This window comes from Punica granatum, chromosome 6 (genome assembly GCF_007655135.1).
Source record: "Punica granatum isolate Tunisia-2019 chromosome 6, ASM765513v2, whole genome shotgun sequence".
Classification (NCBI taxonomy): domain Eukaryota; kingdom Viridiplantae; phylum Streptophyta; class Magnoliopsida; order Myrtales; family Lythraceae; genus Punica; species Punica granatum.
This window is the reverse complement of record NC_045132.1, coordinates 8,673,103-8,696,599: the sequence shown is the minus strand read 5'-3', so window position 1 is coordinate 8,696,599 and position 23,497 is coordinate 8,673,103.

Genomic DNA, 23,497 nt, shown 5'->3' with positions numbered 1-23,497 from the left:
TTCCCGGTAGCCTTCTCCAAATTATTCTGCACTGCCTCATGAATCTCTTACAGCATGTGAATGAAGTCAGTTGCCTTCCCATGGACCCTGGTCTTATCCGGCATGGGTGACAGATCAAGGGGACCCCTGGGATTAATGAAGTACACCTCCTGTAAGGGACTGAAGCCGGTGCTGCGATTAACAGCGTGATTGTGCGCAAACTCTGCCTGACTCAACTTCTGGTCCCAGCTCTTCATGTGCTCCCCTACTAAACCCCTCAACAGATTGCCCAAGGACCTGTTGATCACCTCTGTCTGCCCATCTGTCTGCGAGTGATAAGCCATACTGAAGTTCAGCTAGGTGTTCACCATCTTCCAGAGGCTCTGCCCGAAGTGCCTTAGGAAACGGGTGTCCCTGTCAGACACAGTAGAGACATGCAGACCATGCAAACGGTATACCTCTCGAAAATACAACTGAGCAACCCACACATCATCAATGGTCTTCTTGCACGGAATAAAGTGTGTCATCTTAGAAAACCTATTATCGACCACATATATATAATCATTGCCTTGCTGGGTACGGGGCAAGCCGAGCACAAAATTCATATTGATATCCACCCATGGCTGTGAGGGAATCGGCAGGGGCATGTACAACCTCGCGTTTGCTGCAGTACCCTTGGACACTTGACAAACCTTACAGTGCTGCACGTACTTCTCCACTTCCTTACGAATCGTAGGCCAAAAATAAGATGTCTAGACCAAATGCAAGGTCTTGTCTCTCCCCACATGACCCTCCCCGTGTAACTGCTGAATAATGTGGGCCCTCAAACTATTGTCAGGGATACAGAACTGATTACCCTTGAAAAGAAAACCATTCTACAACACATACTCTGTTCTCTGTCCAGCCCGAACTCTAGCAAGTGCCATAGAAAAATTGAGGTCGACTTCAAGCAACTCAGCAAAAGAACTAAAGCTAGGTACCTCAACTATCATCCTGCTTAGAACGCTACGCCTCCGACTAAGAGCATCAGCAACGCGATTAGTGACTCCGCTCTTGTGCTTCACCATGAAAGTGAAACGCTCCAAGTAAGCCACCCATAATGCATGATGGGCTGACACCTTATCCTGGCTATGGAGGTGTTTCAAGGCCTCATGGTCGGTATACAAAATGAACTCCTTGTGGAAAAGATAATGCCGCCAGTGTTTCACATCTTGCACTACAGTATAAAACTCCACGTTGTAAGTGTTGTACCTCACCTTTGCCCCTGTTAGCTTCTCGTTGAAGAAGGCAATGGTCTGCTGCTCTGGCTCAAGACTGCTACAATCCCCACCTTCGATGCATCAGAATGCAGCTTAAAGGGTTGCTGAAAATCAGGCAGAACAAGAATTGGGGCGATCGTCAAACGCTCATTGATCTTCTAGAATGCCACTTCTGCACCCTTAGTCCACTCGAATCTGCCGCACTTCATGCAGTCAGTTAGGGGAGCCATAATACTGCTGAAGGTGGGAATAAACTGCTTGTAGAAGAAGGCTAAACCATGGAAGCTCCTGACTTTAGTAATATTCGCAGGTCTAGGCCATTGTCTGACTGTCTCGACCTTGGACGAGTCAACTCTCAAACCATCAGCAGAAACAATATAACTAAGGAAAATAATTTCCGACCTCTTAAAAACACATTTCTTCAATACAGCATAAAGTTTTTTGTGTCGAAGGACAAAGAGTTCTTCGCACAAGTGGGTTAGATGTTGCTCGGGATCGACGCTATAGATTAAGATGTCATCAAAATACACAACCACGCACCTGCCAATGAAAGGCCGCAGAATCTGATTCATCACTCTCATGAACGTATTCGGCGCATTTGACGGCCCAAATGGCATTACAAGCTACTCATATAACCTCATATAACCCCTCCTTGGTCTTGAACGCGGTCTTCCACTCATCACAAACCCGAATCCAAACCTGGTGATTGCCGCTCTTCAAGTCCAGCTTAGTAAAATCCTAGCACCACTCAACTAGTCAAGCAGATCATCCAAACGAAGAATGGGAAAACGATACCTGACCGTTATCTTATTGATGGCTCGGCTGTCCACACACATACGCCAGGATCCATCCTTCTTGGTTACTAGAAGCACTGGGATGGCACACGGGCTCATACTCTCCTGAATGAACCCTTTCGATACCAGCTCCTCCACCTGTCTCCTCAACTCCTCATGCTCAGCCGGCTCATCCTGTAGTATGGCTTGTTCGGAAGGGACGCACCAGGCTGAATGCCGATATGGTGTTAGATGTCCCACAAAAGTGGTAGTCCATTTGGCAGCTCCTCAGGAAAGACATCCTGAAATTCTTTCAAAATCGGCAAGGACTCAATAGACGCAATGTCTTCCTCCACAACCTCCCTGCCCACGAAAGCAAACATAAACTCCGCATCATGCAACTCCACCTAAAACCGGGCAAGGGACAGCAGGTTGGTTTCGGTAACTAGATTCGCAAGTCAGGACTCGATAAAGTCCCCGTTCGGCACCAGTACAATCTTCAACCCTTGTACGTAAAGTTGTATTTGTTGGTCCTTTCGGCATGGCTCACGCCCCTATCAAATTGCTAAGGCCTCCCCTACAACAAGTGACATGCATCCATAGTAATAACATCACACCAAACAGAATCCCTATATCGAGAGCCAATAGATAAAGTAACCAGAGCACGCTTCGAAACACTTATTTCATCTCCTTTCTTCAGCCACGCCAGCTTATACGGTTTGGATGCTGTGCAGTACGCAGGCCCAACTTCTGCACGGCCTCATAATGTTCTCGCAGCTGCCCGAATCTATCATGAAACGACAGACCTTACCCTCGATGGTGCAAATGGACTGGAAGATGTTACATAGCCAATCTTTGTCCGCAGCTCTCGGGGTCATACAAGACCTCCTCACCACCAGATTGGGCACCGCATCTTCTGTCACAATCTCCTCTTCCTCGTCGAACTCGGGCTCTCCATCATCTCCCGCTACAAAAACTGCATCATCAGACGGATTCTCTTCGGTAAACATCACCCTCTTTTCCCCCTTTTCGCACTCAGACTGCCGATGTCCGGGCTCTCTATGCTTGAAGCACTTCGCTCCGCAACTGCTCGACCCAATGTTGGCAGGCCGACGGATGCCTAGGAACAGCACTGCCATCGCCAGCCCGGACGACTCCACAAGTTCCTGCAACGGCGACACCTCCACTGGTCACCTCGCTGCCCACTCCCTTCTGCTGCCTCTCGACAATCAGGGCCCCCTGATAGGCGGAAGACACGCTAACAGGGTCGAACAAATTGATCGTGTCTTGTAGCTGCACTCTCAGTCCGCCAATATATCTCGCCGCCAACTGATCCTCGGTTCCCTAAAGCTTATTACGAGTAACCAACTGGTAAAACTCGACGGTGTAATCGTCCACCGACCTACTGCCCTGCCTCAAGTTCTGCAGGCATTGGTACATGATCCGCTAAAAGCTATAAGGCAGAAATGCAGCCCTCAAATGTTTTTTCATCTTCTCCCATGATGTAATCTTAGGTTTGCCCATTTTACTACGGGTAAACTTCACCTGCTGCTACCAAGCCGTCGCCCTACCACGCAGTTGAGTCGCCACAAGCTGTACTCGCTTGTCATCAGGAATCCCCTTGAACTCCAAGACCTCTTCCACCGTCGCTAGCCAATCTAGAAATTCCTTCGGCTGCAAGCCCTCTTGGAATTCAGGAATATCGGTCTTAAGGCCCGTCTCCCATCGCCTCTAGTCTATTTCTGCGATCGGCAACCGACCTCTCTTACGATCCCCTCCAGCATACTCAGTCGCGTCCCCTTCAGAATAGGAATCACACTCTACATCCTCCAAGTTCGCAGTCACATTAGGGACTCGGCCGCGCCTCAAGTCAACTTCCTACCGAGCCTCCATTAGCGCTCTCATCCTCTCGGCTAGGCAATCTACAACCACGTCCAGCTTACGCTCCAACGCCACCTCCAGTCGGGGTATCAATGATCTGCTCGATCCTCCGATCCAATTCGTCATCCTCCTCAGCACGAATGGGGCGCTCGTGCAGGTTCATCCTCATTTCTCTTGCTCGAGAGAATCTCTGCATTTGCTTTAGATTCTCGAACAATTTTGTTCTGTCATGAAGGGAGGAAGAACTCAAAAAAATTGCTCTGGCTCAGAGTTGCTGATTTTAGTAAGCCTCGGCCTCTGATGTCATCAGCCGACTGTTGTGTCTGTATCAGAAAATGTAAAGGCCCACTTATGTGGTCAACCGTTCAGCTCTTGTTGGACTCAATTTTTTGACTCCAGAGATGACTGTATAGCGCATTCGTGTGTGTATACATACATCATTGAGCCGTTTGAACTCGCAATTCGAAACAGAATCACGATGAGAAAAACACCTCTCGTCCACAGCTAAAATGCTGCTTCCCGAAACCGCAACAATAATTCTATGGGAATCCTCGTATTTACCAGCTCTCTTGAGTTCTACTCTCCAGCGTGTAGTGTGGAGATTTAATGGATTGACTTCCTTTTGCTCAAAAAATTAGAAGTTACCCAAAAACATCTATATATTATACATTGTGACTGATTTTTTTAGATAAACGGGTTGGAGCTCATTTCAAAAAAGATCAAACTGTAAAAATTAAATAGGAGGGGAATGGCGGCTCCAACAAGATCGTTAGACAGTAATCCATTACTATTGGTCATCACACCATAAAAAATAAAAAAATAAAAAAGAAGAAGAAGAAGAAGAAGAAGAAGAAGAACGAAAATGGTCGGCTGTTCTTGAAATTTTTTAATTTTACTTTCTTTTGCAATCCAGAAGTCACCCATTCTCTTTGACCGGGGTTAATCGGCCTATCATGGTTGGACTGGGCCGAATCTGGCCTAGCCCAATGTACTTATTATCGCCAAGAAAAATATTGCTTTATTTATTTATTTATTTTATTTTTTTCAGTAGCATTTATTTATTTATTTTGGAGTATTACTTATATATAGTCTTGGTTGGACATAGAATACTAATGTTACTCATAATTTTGTCACGAAAATAATATGACTGCATCTATATGCTAATTTTGATTTGATGCTTCATTTTTTAATTTTTATCAAGTTAGGTCAATTAGTCCTTAACGATAATGCAAATATTTTGGGCAGAAATTTTGCTCCAAGAGCAAGCAGCAACAGTAATAAACTCCACATCTGTCCGGCTAAACTGCACAATACATTTGGCAGTGTCCTTTCAAATTACATTGTTTCACGAAATGTACAGACGCTTGGGGAGAAGTTCGACTGTAAAAAATGCTTCTAGCACAACATGTCCATGTTCGGTTTAGTTTCATTAATATGTTTTTACCGGATTGTTTTCATGCATATGTTAGATTCAAGTCGCCCAACCTATGTAACTTGTCCTAATTAACAAGAAGCCATCTTTTGGACCATCAGTGGAAAGATAGATAAAAGCTTCAGCTTCCAAAACATGGACTAGGGAGAAATCATTTATATAAAGAAAAAATTAGTAATATGGATTGATTCGAACTGTTCGACGTTTGTTTCATTTAATAAAGTTTCGGGTTTGAGCTTGTGAATGGAAAATATACATTTTGAGAGAGTTTTATCCCATTATAGGCCAGACTCGACTCGAATTGAATTAGTCGGGGTCCTTTTGGATACGAGGATTACACACCTAAAAGAAAAAAGAAAAAAGAAAGAAGAAAGAAGAAAGGAGGAAATATCAAATAAGTTCAAACTCGTCACCACTATCTTCGGATCTAGGACACCTGAAAGATCACTCTGGAAGAGAGACTACCCTTAGTTGCCTTCTAAGGGCAGAGACCCGAATCCAATCCCCATTGCGAGAATCCATATCTACCCGACACAAGGCTACACTGTTGTCTGAACACCTGTCCCTCTAAACCCATCTTTTTAAGATCGCTAATTAATTAATAATAAAGCAAAACCCCTTGATTATTTAATTTATTATATACACCAATCAATAAACAATCAAACTATTATTCTTAGTTAATGACCAATCCCCGGGTGAGAACTTATATATTCGATACATCTCTTCAACATTTAATGCCATGTGTACCGTTTCTCAGTATTGGAAATGGAAATAACTATGGTGATAAGAATCCTGAATGTTGGATCCCATGTCGAAATAACAAAAGTGAATTCAATGAGTTTATAGGAGGGTTAAGTTTACTTAAGCTTTTGAAATTGCCTCTGGTCTTTAATGACTTGCGCGTTCCATTCATGCGCTGGCATGACCGAACATCCATCCATGGTAGGACCTTCATTTAATGGCAAAACGATTAGGGTGATCAAACATCCATATACGGCAATAGGTGTGGTGTCATTGCCTGATCGATCTATACTGGCATAACAAATTAATTCTAGCATCCTGTACTTGCAAAATAACACCATTTGGAGCTTGTTTTGGACATTCCAATTGTTGGGATGATGTCTCGGAGCAACTACACTTTTATCTGTTTATTCAGATATTTATCTTAGTTTGTTAGTCTTTTATTTAGCAGACATTGCTTTTTCTTTGTACGTGTGAAGCCATATGTTTGGAAGTTACTTTTTTGCTTTGTTTAGTGTTTTGTGTATTTAACTTGTACTGCAAGCCAGTTATGTTTTTATGACAGCAGTTTCCATTTCCATTCTTACGTCTCTCTGTTCTTTGTCTTTCTTCCTCTCGTGATGTGTGTGAGATCAAGTGAATGCCTCAGAGAGTCTGATCCAACAGTTGGTATTAGAGCCTTACTGATCTTGAGGGACTATATGAGTGTTTGTGCTGCATCCATTTTGCAAGGAAGAAGCAAATGGAAGCAGGTTCGAGTGGTTTCTCCTCTATAGCTCCTTCTGTCTTTGATGGAGAGAATTATCAAGCCTGGGCTATCAAAATGACAACATATCTACAAGGCAATGATCTGTGGGAAGCTGTGGAGCAGGATTATGATGTTGCTCCTTTGCCAGGCAACCCCACAATGGATCAAATTAAGCATCATAAGGACAGGACCATAAGGAAGGCTAAGGCAAAATCTTGCCTTTATGTTTCTATCTCACCAACAATTTTCACCAGAATCATGATATGTGGTTCTGCAAAGGAGATGTGGGACTTTTTCTAGGCTAGATATGAGGGAGATGATAAGGTAAGGAGTATGAAGGCGCTAAATCTCTTAACGGAGTTTGAGAGGCAGTAAATGAAGGACTCAGAAAGTGTGAAGGAGTACTCTGAAAGGCTTATTGAAATAGCCAACAAAATTAGGGTTTTGGGAATTGATTTGAAGGATGAGAGGCTGGTTCATAAGATTTTAGTCTCTCTTCTAGAGAAGTTTGAAGCAACTATAACTTCTTTGAAAAATACTTGAGACTTGGGAGAGATAAAGCTTGCAAAACTATTAAGTGCTCTACAAGCTCAGGAGGAGAGGAGAATGCTGAGAGGAACTGAGCCAAAAGAGGGCACTACAGGCTGAAATGAAGTTTAATCAAGAAGGGAAAGGAAGGGAGTTCCAGTGGATCTGATCATCAGAAGAAACAGAATAAGTAGGTTCCTTGCCAACATTGTGGAAGAACTAGTCATCCACATTATAAGTACTGGAAAAGGCCTAATAAAAAGTGCAGGAAATGCCATAAATATGGCCATGCTAATGTGATATGCAAGGAGAAGCATACTCAGCAACCAGAAGAGGCTCAGGTTGCAGCAGATGAGGTAGAACACTTGTTTGTAGCTTCATGTTTCGGTTCGCAATTAGAGAATAATGGATGGCTCATGGATAGTGATTGTATTAATCATATGATTAGGAATCTCAAGTTATTTAAAGATCTGGACAACTCATTAAGGTCCAGAGTAAGGATTAGTAATGGTCAGTTCATTGAAGCACAAGCAAAAGGGACAGTTGCAGTTGAAGGTTACAAGGGAGTGAAGCTTATTATTGATGTTTATTATGTGCCTCAAATTGACAAGAATTTTTGAGTATCGGTTAGTTGATTGATAAAGGTTATAAGGAGCACTTTGAAGGGAAAGAGTGTCTCATTGCAGATGCTGATGACCAAGAAATTTTGACAATGCCAATGATGAACAAATGCTTCCTATTCAAGCCAATGGAAATGGAGCAAATGGCTTTGAAGGCAAAAGAGGAGAATGTGGAGATATGGCACAGAAGACTTGGTCATGTTTACAGCAAACGGGTACTGCTTCTGCAAAAGAATAAAATAGCATAAGGGTTGCCTAGATTGGAGGAGTTTCCACAGTGCAGGACTTGTCTGCTTGGGAAGCAAGCAAGACTTCCCTTCACATGAGGAGGCCGGAGAGCTTGTGAGAAGCTTCAGCTTGTTCACACAGATCTATGTGGACCAATGTCTGAGTCATCTCTCAGTGGAAGTAAGTACTTTATCACTTTCACTGATGACTTAATAAGAATGAGCTGGATTTATCTCTTGCAAGCCAAATCAAAAGATGCAGATATGTTTGTGAAGCTTAAAGCTTTATCATTGAGAATCAAAGTGGGAAGAAAATTCAAATGCTCAAGTCTGATAATGGCTCTGAGTTCACTGCTCACAAGTTCAAGTCAGTATGTGAGCAACCTGGCCCTAAGCAGCAATTCACAACTCCTTACTCACCTCAGTAAAATAGGGTAAGTGAAAGGAAAAATAGAAGCATTATGGAGATGGATAGGTGCATGAAGCAGGGGAACCACTTGCCTAAGAAGTTTTAGGCTGAAGCAGCTAGTACTACAGTATTTTTACTGAATAGGTTGCCTACAAAAGCCTTAGATAAATGCACTCCTTTTGAAGCTTGGTATGGTGTCAAACTATCAGTGAAGATCTTGAAGATTTTTGGATGCATGTGCTATACTCATGTTCCCTAGTTAAATGCACTCCTTTTGAAACTTGGTATGGTGTCAAACTATCAGTGAAGATCTCGAAGATTTTTGGATGCATGTGCTATACTCATTTTCCTCATGTCAAGAGGGACAAGTTGAACCAAAGAGCTGAGTTTGGAGTGTTCATTGGCTACACTCTGCAGTCAAAGACTTATAGAGTTTTTCAGCCTATTTCAAGAAAAGTAATAGTTAGCAGAGATATTGTGTTCCTGGACAAAGATCAATGAAATTGGTCAGAAGATGGCAAAAGCAAATCTGCAACATAACAGCTTATTGCACCTAGTCCTGTGCAGGTTGATGAAGATTTTAGTGACCTACAAGATACTGTGGATGATCTAACTGTTAGAGGCACAAGGTCACTTGTAGATAACTATGATAGATCTAATGTGGCAATGCTTGAGCCATCAAGTTATGAGGAAGCAAAGGTGGATTGCAGTAATGCATGATAAGCTAACCATGATCCAGAAGAATCAAACTTGGGAATTGGTTGACAGACCACCAAACAAGAATGTTATTGGTGTTAAATGGATGTTCAGAACAAAGCTGAACCCTGATGGATCTGTTAACAAATATAAGTTTAGGCTGGTTATGAAAGGCTATGCTTAGATTTGGGGAGTAGACTATTCATAAACTTTTGCTCCTATGGCAAGGCTTGATACTATTAGACTTTTGTTTGTTGTTGCAGCAGAGAAGGGATGGTCCATTTATCAACTAGATGTCAAGTCAACATTTTAAAATGGGGAGCTTGAGGAGGAGATCTATGTTGAACGACATGAAGACTTCAGTGTCAAAGGGCAAGAAGAGAGAATATACAGATTGAGGAAGGCTCTATATGGACTGAAGCAAACTCCTAGAGAATGGTATGGCAAGATTGACAGATACTTGCAGGACTTAGGCTTTGAAAGAAGCCCGAGTGAGTTCACCCTCTATGTAAAGAAGGTGAAGTACAGTGTTGGAATACTGTCACTCTATGTAGATGACTTATTGGTGATAGGAAATGATGAAGACAGGTAACTCAAGTGAAGCAAGATCTGTTTGCAGTTTTGAAATGACAGACCTGGGGAAGATGACCTGTTTCTCGGGCATAAAGGTCAAGCACGCTCCATATTAGATCTTTATATATCAAAAGAAGTATCTAAAGGAGATCTTAAAAAAGTTTAATATGGAATATTGCCAAAGTGTAAGCACTCCTATGACAGTGAAGGCGAAGTTGCAGAAAAAGGACGGTACAGACTTTGTAGATGCATATAGAAGTTTGATTGGATGCTTAATGTACTTCACAACATCTAAACTAGACATTCTATTTGCTCTGAGTGTGTTATCTAGGTTTATGAGCTTTCCAAGTCAGTTGGATTTGATTGCAGCGAAAATAGTTCTGAGGTATTTAAAGGGAACTCAAACCTTTGGAGTGAAATATTGCAAAAGTCATAAATTTAAATTGCAAGGTTACTCAGACAGTGGATGGGCAGGCTTAGTGGATGACATGAAAAGCACCTCAAGTTACTGCTTCACTTTTGGTTCTGCTTGTTTCTCCTGGTGTTCTAAAAAGCAGGAGATTGTGGTTCAGTCTATTGCTGAGGCTGAATTCATAACAGCTATTGCAACTGCAAATCAGGCTTTATGGCTTAAATAGTTGTTGAAGGATCTATGGCTAGACACTAATGATTGCATTGAAGTCCATGTGGATAATCAAGTTGTAGTAGCAATTTCACAGAATCCAGTTTTCCATGGCAGAACCAAACACTTTAAAGTCAAGTTTTAGTTTCTACGTGAGGTGCAACAGGATGGTGAACTCAAGTTGGTGTACTGCAGGACTGATGATCAACTTGCAGACATTTTCACAAAGTCATTACAGACTGAAAAGTTTGTGGTCTTAAGGCAGAAGATTGGGATATGCAGCAGTTATTGATTCAAGGAGTATGTTGCGATAATGTCTTAGAGTAGCTGCACTTTTATCTGTCTATTCAAATATTTATCTTAGTTTGTTAATCTTTTATTTAGCAAACATGTAATGGCCGTTATGGCCTTTTCTTTGTACGTGTGAAGCCGTGCGTTTGGCTTTTCTGCGTGCTTAGCGTTTTGTGTATTTAACTTGTACTGCAAGAGAGTTATGTTTTTATGACTGCAGTTTCCATTTCCATTGTTACGTCTCTCTGTTCTTTGTCTTTCTTCCTCTTGTGATTATGTGTGTGTGAGATCAAACGAGTGCCTCAGAGTTTTTGATCCAACGTTAATAGTTCTACATCTTTTTCCACAAAAAGAATGGTCTAGTATTTATATGTATACGTGTTACATATATAGCTGCATTGTGAGCCAGATATTTGGCTAATTATTCCCATATTAAACAAAGAAGGACATCATGTGCTGAAGCTACCGAAGGAGGAAGTTCCTCGTAGATGAAATTAAATTAATAGACAGCTAAGAAGACCATTGGAGAAGGTAGCTTTTTCCTTTAATTTCCCTTTTCCTTTTTTCTGGAATATAATGCAAGGTAAATAGAAAATCTAATAAAAGGCACGTATAGTCCCACTATAATAATCGATTTAAAATTTTTAAATTATCAAGTAAAAATATATATCATTATAATATATCCTATGCAATTTTTCGAAATTGCGAAAACAATATTTGTCACAATTTTCATTTTTCCCTTTTGGCCGAAGTGAACTGATGTGAATGGAGGGATTGTGCAGTGCCACGTACCCCCACTTGCTTCTAACCAACCCACGGAGCTCCGTACACTTAACTTTATGGGGTTTCCAAGTAATGATTAATTAATAATAGGGTTAATAAATTAATTAGTTAATTAATTCAGGCTTTAGTTGGATGTAGAAGAATCTTTCCATCATACTAAAACCATTATGCCTGCTGATTAGCTGTTGTGGTGACTTATTGCTTTATTTATGGGAATAGATCCCTCTGTCTGGCTTGTGGTTGTGAACTGTATTAAGTGTTAAAGTGTCTCGTGTTGGATTTCCGTATCCCCATGCTTAATTAGGTAACACAATTAATGTTGGTCTATGATATTATTATCGGATATTAACTATCAAAGAGTGCATGACAAGCTTACCAAAAAAAAAAGTGTATAACTAGATCAATAATATTCATGAGGCATGATACAATTGGCAAACTGTATCTCATGTAGACTCATTTTACCTCCACTACATTAGTTCGACACAAGAAATAGTAATAGTCTGATGAAATCTGGTTATATTCTCACTGAAGAGGTAGGTCATTAATAACTCCCTCACCCAAACACGGTGTTGTTTTGCTCTTTGATTTTGGGCTAACGGGTCTGTATTCTGTAAGATTTCATTAGGTCCGCCTTGAAGGTGGCTCGAAGCTTGGAATAGCTCTTTAACATGCTTCTGTCTGCATGTTGCCTTCGGCATCGAGACTCAACTAATTCATTCTATCCATCACGCGACCCCATCAAAGCGAAATGGTAGTTAAACCCACCTGACCATTATCACATAATTATTCAGATCAACAGGGGCCTCTTTAATTAATTTTATTTTCATGTGCAGGAAGGCCCATTTTCTTCAGCTCTTTAGTGGAAGTGACATGCCATGGGGTTTCCTTCCAATTGCATTTAATAAATTAAATTAAACGACAAATCAGACATGCATCATCCATTAGTTTTCCTTTCCCCCCCTCTTTTGCAGTTCTTTTCTGGTTTATCTGACAATGTAAGTATGTATACATTTTCTTTTTTCATGCACACTACTTACTATTCGAAAATCTAATCCGACTAATTCGAAACGGAGCCAGGTTAGTGTATTAAAAATATACTTTTCAATTTAAATTTTTTCTATTTATAAAATTCAAACTCGAAACTTTATTTTAAAAAAAAGTTAAGTACCGAATCGCACAACTCAAATTATACGTACACATACTTTCACCAATGAATTGTAGGTCTTATTTATCGATGTTTGTTTAGTACTTGTGTCTGCTCTCTGCCAACTTTATTGTAAAGAAAACCAGTGATCGACCCGAATTCTCGTATTTGCCTCCTCGACCTTTGGTACATGAAAAGTAAGCAGCCTCTCTCTGCCATGTCCAACACTGTAATTGGCCAGTCCACAACTAGTACGTGGTTTTCACTGATAGTCTCCTCTTTAAACTTCGGGCCCTAATTTTTATTTTATTTATTATAATTAATACTAGTCCACCACCTAACAGTCTATCTTAACCCAAGCCTCTAGATGATGCCCAAAATTAAGGCGTAATTCATGGTTTTATTGAAATATAATAATTTAAAATATAATCTTTTTTTCGATTTACAAAATATATATATATATATTGCCTATTATATTATGAAACAAAAATTATAATAATTAATAAAATAATACGAATAATCTCACCACGAGAGTTGAACTTAAAACGTTTTGATTATCAAGTGAGGGTTACCTCATTGCTCCCCTCATTCTCGATCATTTAAAATATTTCATTTTCCCTTCTAAGAGAGCTTCATGCATGTGTTTAGTAAAAGGGGAAGGTAAAAGTAAACAAATTTTATGTTTGTGGAAATTGTAGATAAGATAAGGACCTGTAAGATGTGCGAACGAGATATATATAGTCTCGTAGACTAGACATACCTAGCTTTTCTAGTTGTACTGATTTCTTTAGCTTGATTAGTAAACATGAGATCCTTCCAAAGAGTCTCTAACATGTATGACACGGGTAAAGTATATAGCATCAAAAGAGTAAGTCATACAGTGACGCACACTCTTATCAGGTAATTGAAAGATTTCAGGCTCAATACTTGATGAAATTATTCATATCCCATTATTAATTATTATGAATTTTATTTTATTTTATTGTATTCATAAAACTCCATCATAACAAAAAAAAAAAAGATACATACTCTGCCAACTGAGTTTTCAGTGAGTCACATCCTCTTCCGTTATTGTTAAACTGAACTCAATTAAAAATCATGTATGTATTGCATAAAACATAAGCAAATAACTTCATAATCAGCCACACCAAGCAATGAAAAATGAACGGCGGGTCATGGATAGATAGTGATAGAGTATATAGACCTAGATAAGAAGAATTGCGGTGATCGGTCGTCAAAGCAGTCGATTATATCTCAAAGTGATGTGCAATGGACCCTCTAGAAAACCCCAATAGTTGTCACACACGATCTGCACGTACTGTGCTTTCGGGTACCTTAAAGGGCAAGTTGCTGTAGCAATGTTGTCCTGAGATGAAAGATCTTTAATTCGGACTTTGTTTGTTCCCTTTATTTCGTTTTCAAGTCCTTTACACAAACAGCATTCGCTTTCCTCTGGGACAGTCAGCACCAGTTTCCAATACTCTATTTCAGCCCATGAGTTCAAAAAGCTAGATCAATATATATAAACAAATGGATTAATAGAAGAGAAAAGGAGCTTAATTAATTTATGTTACCTTAGTGAAATGGCTGAAGATATGTGAGAAAACATTCCGGTCATTAATTCATTTATCGTAAAACCTAAAGCATTGTCCATGCTGATTAATGAACAATATCAATGCTCATTACTTTTAATTCTATTGGGTTCATTTAACGTCGTAAGTCGGAGGGCAGTCTTGCAATATTGCATTTTGATTCTATGCATGTGTATGAATTCATGTTCGGCATGCTTCGAAACGGGGATTAACAATTTAGGGATTTGCTAATGAGCTCATAATAATTTATTTAGCAGAAAGCAATTGGATTAGCTGGTTTCATTAGGCAATAATCTAGTGGCCTAGCAGCTAATCACCATCTTAATGATAGTGGGAAGATGGGGAAACAAGGTTTGTGGGTGTCGGGATAAACATGACAGCCATTTTTTTAATTCCCACCAAGCTGGTGTTTTCTTTAGTCAAAGCAAAATTAAAGCCCATGAGAGGCCATAAACAATTCTAAAGCAATATATTCGGGAAACGGAATCACTCGCACACCATGCGCACGATCCTATTCGACCAAATTCTTTAATTAGCCTCTCTTATAATTAAAATCTAATAAGAAGAAATAAAAGGAAACCATAAACAACAGCTTTGCAAATCATAATAATTGCTATTACTATCTTGGTAGGACTCTCTGCAATCCACTTTAGGATATCAGTAATGGAAAACGGGCGAAGGTGGGATTTATTTTCATCAACCGTAATAATCTCGTATAGAAATCTATTACTAATATCCCAGTAGTGGTACGTGTAACTCTCTGAATGCACGTATACCTATCTAAGCTAGAGGGTTCCCAAGTTCTACATTATTGTAATGAACAAATTCTTTGGTTAACACATAAAAATTATTATGCTTTATTCCATATACACGGTGTTATCTTTTCATCAACAACATTCACGATTTTATAATAAAAGTCTGTTACTGATATCCTATAGTGATACGTGCGTAAAAAAGAAATAGAAAAAGGCGTGAAATAATTCCTTTTTTACGGGAAGTCACAAGATATTCTTGATTATAATTGGCTGAGACTAAACGTGTAAAATGACAAGACATGATTAGGTAATTAGATTAAATGCATTGTTTAATTAGGAGAGAATCTCTCTTCTCTCTCCATCTTCCTCTCTAGCTAGTTCCGATCCATCCTTATCCTCTGTTACCTCCCCTTTATATCTTTACTAAAAATAGTCTGGTTAAGTTAATAACCATATATTAAGATGAAAGGAACCTCGCAAGCTTATCTATTTCCCTTCCACTCCGTTTCATATATGAAAACTCCCAACTTGTTTTAGGAAATGACCCATCTTTCTAGGGAGACCCCCACTATACATGTTTCTATCTAAAGTGGGAAGGGTAGAACAAATAGTTGGCATAAGGCCATTGGCCATGGGGACTTATCTCGTTGTATTGCAGACTGTAAACAATAACTAACAAAAGGCTTACATTATCCTCCATAAAGTGTTAAATCCAATCAATCAATGCCTCTCTATTTTTTCGTATAAAAATACTCATCGATCTAATAAAATGAGAACAGGAAGAAAGATATATGAAAAATCTCACTATAAATACCGAACATAGAACATTTTCATTTTATATGATAACGTCTGCCATTACATTATATTTACCGATGACTAATCTCTATTTTTTTAACTCTTAGTCACAATATATATATATATATAAATATATATATATATATATTGCCATCTCTATAGGCCTAGTTAAAGAGAAAACAAAAAAAGAAATGAAGGATTACAGGAAGTTTAATTATCAATAATTAAACCTAAAATATTTTAGTTTCACGTTAAAGTCGTCTGTGATTACACTACACCTATAAGTAACTCTTCTTCTTTTTTTTTTCTTTTTGACAATGACCCTTCACTTTTAGCTGAAAAGAGAAAAGGCCAAAAGAGAAACTCTCTCTCTCTCTCTCTCTCTTTGACATTCAATTTCTCTGACAATCCTCATCATCCTCCAATATATGCTATGTATTGCAAAAGAAAATGCACCTCACTTGTACATGCTCAAGAGGGTCCACCGAGAGACTACTCCCAAATGCTCCACGTGTCATGTGGGGGCCTGCCATGTTTTGGAGAAGTGAAGAAGGGATCAAAATCTGCGTTCCAGTCCTATCAATGCAGCAACATCTCAACTACTTGTGGTGGACCTCCTGCAACAGGATAAGCTGCACCTCCATCAGTTGCTATATATACAGAGGATGTATGTAACTTACATCCATCGAGTTACTTTCGAAAGACAAGAGGTATCTAATCCCAACAAGGAGCTCTATTAAAGGCACACCTGGACACATAGGTAATATACCTGCTAGATATATAATTAATTGAATCAGGACATATATAGCTCAACAGACTAAATTGCGTTTCATTTTCACGGGCCTGTAATCAAGTAGAATTATTTCACGCCCTTAGGTTTAACGTGGTAAAGCAGGTTCTATGATAAAGGTCTATTTAGTTTTCAACAGCCTGAAAGTGAAGTGCTGAAATTACGGGTTATTAAAATATCATAGAGCGGTTGTGGAGAATAAGAAGTCATGCTTCGGAAAGCGAAAGAGAAAATCTTATGTATATAAGAAGAATGGACGTATAAGCATTCATTTATTAAACTTTTGAGTTGGGAAAGAGTTCGTCTATTTATTTGACAAGTAAGAATTTTTTGACATAGTGTGATTGTAACTCCTACCATTCCAGTAGAGTTCTCTCATTTGAATGAGATGTATAAACAAGTTAACTGAAAATATATGAGAAAATGGACAAAAAAATTAGATAATCGTCATGTTTTTGAGGCAGAGATAGTATGTCCAACAAATATATCTATCATTTTCTCAGCAAAAAATAAATATCTATCATTTAGCAAAAGTAGATTAATCGAATGAAGTTTTGAGGGCCCCTTTGCACTTAATCGAGGGTTGTTCTGCATTGCCTAATGGAGCAATTCCTTCTAGGTGCATGCTCTGAAATTTTACCCTAAAAAGGTGTTATATAGAGACATTCAATCGATGCAAAAGATTACGACAGCATTATAGATAGCTCTCTCCACATTGCAAAAGAAGCCCAAACGGTTTTGCCATTGTAGATAAGCACGCAGAAGAAAGAGGGGAAAAAGCAAGAAGATGAGAAGAATATCCTCCAACATTCCGCAAGCAATTAATTGCCCAAGAAACTGTCATTTCTTAATTAAGTTTCGTTTTTCTTTTTTCGTGTAGAGATATTTTATGTAAGGTTTATTGTAACATATCAAGCCCTTTTTGTTGCACTAGTAGATACATATTATGTCCGTAATTTTTTAGTAGAATATCTTCTATTTGAAAAAATAGTAAATTTTAAGTTCGTTTATTGTAAACATTATACTGCAAAGCGATATTCCAATTGTTGTTTATAATTTGAATTTATTATTACTTGTTTTCGGCACAGTTGTCTATAGTATTGCTGGTAGATGCATGTTCTGAATTTTTACCCTAACAAGAACGTAGGCACCCATTTGTGGTGGTAAATGATCCCCTCACATACAATGCATGAGCATAAGTTCCCAAATTAGTCTTTTTCGTCCTTTTTTTTTCTTTACCCTTCAGATGAGTCTCCGGAGAGGTACCCAAAAAAAAATGAAAAGTAAAAAATCCTCTCCCTTTCTATATGTCATCAAACGTGGCACACAGACAGCTGTAAGTTTCATTTTTTTATTATTATTTCATACCCAGTACAAGTAAACTCTTTCAATATTGTTGCTATAATTATATCAATCAATATTTTAGTTACTCACCAATAAATATGCCCATGGCGAGTAATGACAGGCATCTTTTGTACAGTTTTCTTGATGAATTTATAGTCTCAAGAGTATTATACCATATCGATTAATCAAATGAGACAGGACACCTAGAGAAGTTAATTGTAGAGAAACATGTGCTTTTACAAGTGTTTCTTCTTGGTCGACGGAGACGTATCTGAATCTGAGGTGGCAATGCAAGATAAAGTAGGAGAAGAGGTATAATAACATACATAGATGAGAAACAAACTAAAACGTCCTTTTTAAGGTTGAGAGAGAGAGTATTTTATGGATATACTGCATATACACTTGTGCCACTTTTAATAACGTTGCATGTTGATATATGTTTACCCAAAGTAGTGAAAGTTTTCCATATGGTATTGCGATAAAACAGCTCCCAACTAGTAGAAGAGTAATTCGCTAAAGAAAATAGGTGTGGTGTAGCGATACGCGCTCTCATCTGATAACCTAACTAGATGTTTCAGGTTCCATTCTCATTGCGATATTATTTCGTAACCCTTTTGTTTAGTTTTTTTATTTTCTTATATCAAGCTCATAAATTATCTTAACTTGTATTCGAAAAAAAGTAACTCGTATTCAATGAAACTATTATTGACTTAGAAATCGCAGGTTCGATACCTAGTGGGAGTGGGACTATTTGTGTCCTTTTATTAGTTATTCAGGATTTATCTTTCATTATATCAGGCATTGAGCCTCATTTGCAATCGAGAAAAAAAAAGCGATTCGTTAGAAAGTAATTTTCTTTTTTTCCGTATTCACTGGAACTGCTATCCCCTCAGGTGTTTGCTCGTTCTTGGCCACAGGGTAGGAGGCGATGAAAATAGATTCTTTTTAATCACATAGTATGCAGAAGCTCAATAATTCCAATTGTTCTAGCTTCAAGCCGAGCCACTAAAAAGTAAAATTATCTCGAACATGAATTTTCTCTCACTCACGAGACTCAAATCTGCCATCTTATTTAAAAAAAATGGATATCGAACAATTTGAACCAATACATGTCGGTGAAAGTAAGATTTCAAGAAGTGCAGGCTTCATGCGTGTTTGCACTTTTTATCAATTGTTTTCTTTTCTTTTTTTAATTTGGAAAAGAAGCTGGAAGGCTAGAAATATCTTACATATATTGATGATTGATTATGTATATGTAAGTCACATATATTTAAAAGATGAACACCTGAGGGGTGAATGCTTGGGGGATGGATGGAGCGTGGGGAACTATCTATCTACCTACTTCAATAGGTTCAATCGGAGGCCTACACGGAACGGAATGTAAGGAATTTGTGGTCCCCGTCGGAGCGCTGGAGGGGGGGCTAACGCGTGTCCGACCTTTTTGGTTTTGCACTGCATGCCCATGTGGGTGTGCTTGACCCTCTCGACATGGAACGAAGCTGTCCATAACAAAGACACCTCTTACCAATCAGATGGAGATGCTTCAAACGAGTGAGCTTTCATTTAATAACTAAAATTTTGAGTTTGATTATTGTACATAAAAAAAAAAGAAAATTCTCAATTGAAAAAAATGTATCTCTTAATAGGTCGATTCCACTAGAATGAATTAGTTAGTCGGAATCCGTTGACCTTTCAGCGAAATACCAGCGTCACTCCCAAAAAAGGTACACCTCTTAATACGCATTGATAAAATTTTAATTAATTAACTTACTAGACCTGAAATAGATAAATAAATAAATAGACAAATTAACTATTCATCTTGTTCTTTCAACTCAGCTTGGCTGGGCTCGGCTATATTGGCTCCATTCGGCTTCGGTATGCGTGCACTATATATATATATATATTGGTAAGGGAGGTGAGTTTTTGACCGTGTCCATAATTTCAGGCATGCTCGTGGAGAAGGAACATATAATAAGGTTTTTTGTTGGATGAGTCATCAACCTATGTATGAATATATGTATGTGACGTCCAATTTTTTTCTAAATTTGTCTAGGTAGGGATGCCTTTTAGGCTGTTAGCTGCAATTAACAATTCAAGCATTCCCAAAAACAGTAATGTAAGGGTGTGTTATGGTTGCCCGTGTAATGGCATATCCAACTTTCCCATTTAACTATTCCCGTGAAAGAGTATTTGGAAATATCTTGATAATCTGTAACCGCCAAAAAAAGAATATGTTGATAATCAATGAATTAGACAAGTTTAAGTAGTAACCAATACACTTGAAAATAAATGAAGCCATATCCAATTCAATAATGACTTTAGAGTAGTACATTCTCGAATATGCAACGTTAATGTAGTTTGTAGAGAAAAATGAGGATGTACTAATACTCCGTTTGGATTTAGAAATTTTAGATTTAATTCTTATAGTAATAATATATAAGCTCCTTTATTGGATTTGTTTTATTTTCTTATATTATATATATGAACTTCTCTTGTAATTTTAAAATTTCTTTGTACATTGTTTTCTCCTATATTAATTCATATACTCTAACCGTTCTATATATATATATATATATACAATTTTTACTAAAATGAATTGACTATTTTTTCGATTACAATGAAGACACGTACGAATAGTATGAGAAAAATAAATTATAAAAAAGGATACTTGAAATTTTATTGGCGAAAATTGAATATAAATCTTTTTAGTTTTAGACCAAAAAAAAAGTGTACTGTATCTCGTTTCTTGAGCCCAATCTTCTCCCATCCTAGCTAGCTTTCTAGCATAAGGATTAATGTGCAGCCACTTGTGTCATCCCTACATGGTTCTTTATGATAACCCCTAACCCTGACCTCATGACAGACAGTGAACCAAACAACAATGTAGAAACTGATTGGGTGCATATTGATATAAGGGATGTTAGAATGATACGACTGAGGAAAACTTTTGAAGCTTGTGATTGGTTCAATTTTGGGAGAGGAGAGGGAGGAGCATATGAAATTGTAGGACAAAGACAGACAAAGGAAAGCATATCCTGTCTTTTCTTCTGTCTTCGACGCACCCACCTTTTCTTTCTTCTTTATATCTTGAAAATAGAGACCCTAAAAGGAGGTCAAGTCCTGCCCACGTAACCCCCTCCCCAATTCCTTTTTGCCCACTTAGTTATGTCAGTGACATTATATTGGCTCGGGGGTGGCCCAAACATTATATAGAACTAGGAAGATATTCGATGAGTTGGATTCACTTATAAATTAAGACGAAGAAGTCGCACCTCAAGTCGGAATATCCACTCATTAGTCATCCTCTTACATGAATGGATAGAACGTACTCGTGACACTAACAACAATGGCATGGATTCCCCACTAACTGGACAATGTGTAAGGTCATGTTCGACATGATGCAATGAAATTACATGAAGAACTCGCCTATTTGTAGACTTAGCGAGACAATCAATTAGAAAATAAATAATCTTACAAGATCAGCATAATATCTTAACGTTTATTAGAAAATCTCTAAAGTATCTATAAGGAAGGATAGTCGTAGATAACAAGTCATTAATTGTGTATAATAAATTTGATACACTTTCCATACTTGTATTCAGAATCTTGTACACAATTACTGTATAAATATCAGTACACAACCTATGAACAGTAGGTTGGATTTCTCCCAAACATTCTAAATCTCTTTATGGTATCAGAGCCCTAGATCGAGCATTATCAATTTTCTTCTTTCTCATCCTTCAATCTTCTTTCTTTCAATTCTCAATCACAGTCCATCGTTTTCAATGGCTGATTCAATCTCTGCCTTAACCAATTCTACCTCTGGAACAATCAATTCCAGTCAACCTCACTCTCCACCTGCAACAGTTTCCACCGAAATAATCAATCCCAATCAGCTCCTACCTCTACCTGCAACAGTCCCCACCATACCGGTTAAGCTAAATGGCAATAATTATTTTTTCTGGCAGGGCATTATGAGTGCACTACTGGAAACTTACGATCTACTTGGCTATGTCGAAGGGGATATTCCAGCTCTAGAGAAAACAATTTCAAGGGATGGTATCATTGTTCCCAATCCAGCTTTCAGGCAGTGGGTAATGAGAGACAAATTTGCTCTTACCTGTATTATGCTTGCTGTGACAGAAGAGATTGGCTGCAATATCGTTGTCTGAAGACTTCCCGTGAAGCGTGGACCGCACTCGAGACTATGTTTCTTGCACAGACAGCAGCTCAGATTGATTTTCTTGAACAGCAATGGCGTGATCTGCGAAAAGAAGGCAAGACAGTACTGAAATACATCAATTCAGTGCGACAATTAGCAACAAGATTTGCTCAGATCGGAAAACCAAAATCATCTGAGCAAATTAATCGAGCCATTGTAACAGGTCTCGGGTTAGACTGGGAACCGCTAGTTCTCGCACTCTCCCCGTCTCTCACTGCCATGACAACCGATGAACTTACCAATCTCCTCCTTCATAATGAGTCTCGACGCCTTTCTGCCTCCACCGTGACACAATCGGTCATGGCACCGATCTCAGGACTTCTCGGACCACCGCCTGTCGAAGTGCATTACTCCGACGGAAATGGAGGAAAGGGACGTGGTAATTTCAAGGGTGGAAAGAACAAGAACAATGGAGGAAAAAGGAAGAACAAGGGAGGCGGAAACCCTAATTTTGCAGGAGGCGGAAACCCTAGTTTTGGAGAACTGATTTCTGTCAATGGAGGCGGAAACCCTAATTTTGCAGGAAATGGAGGAGGAGGAGGACGCGGATGGCAATCGGGTCAGACCTGGCAATCGGGTCAATTTCATAACCCGGCTCGCAACCCGGCCCAGTATTCGTATCTCTCCGGCCCACCGGTTATTGGGCAGAACATCCAACCCGGCCCATCTCTTCATGGGCCTCCATATGGCACCGGGCCTTCAGCTGCTCCTATTAATAATCTGATTTGTCAGATTTGTAACCGTGTTGGACATTCTGCTCTTTTTTGTCAGACTCGTGATGGGCAGGCTCATTTTGCCCAAGCCTCTTCTACAGGGATCCATGATCTCAACTGGTATGTTGACTCAGGAGCCACTCATCACATCAGCACTGACCTGGCAAATCTGCATGTTCAGGATGATTATCCAACATCGAGCCAGCTGTTCTTAGGAGATGGTAAATCTATACCCGTAGTAACCACGGGTTCTTCTTATTTTCCATCCTATATTCGTCCTCTACACATGAAAAATATTCTTCACTGTCCTAAAATTTCTAAAAATTTACTCTCCATTTCTAAATTCACTCGAGACAATACTTGCTTCTTTGAACTTCATCCTGATTTCTTTGTTGTAAAGGACCTTCACACGCACCGGGAGCTAATGCAGGGACCAGTTAAAGATGGCCTGTACTGTTTCCAACCGGAAGACAGATGTACCCGTGTTCCACATGCTCTCCTTACTACCTCCAAGTCTGCTACATTGTGGCATCAACGTCTTGGACATCCTTCTTTTCCTATTGTTTGTCGTGCTTTACCT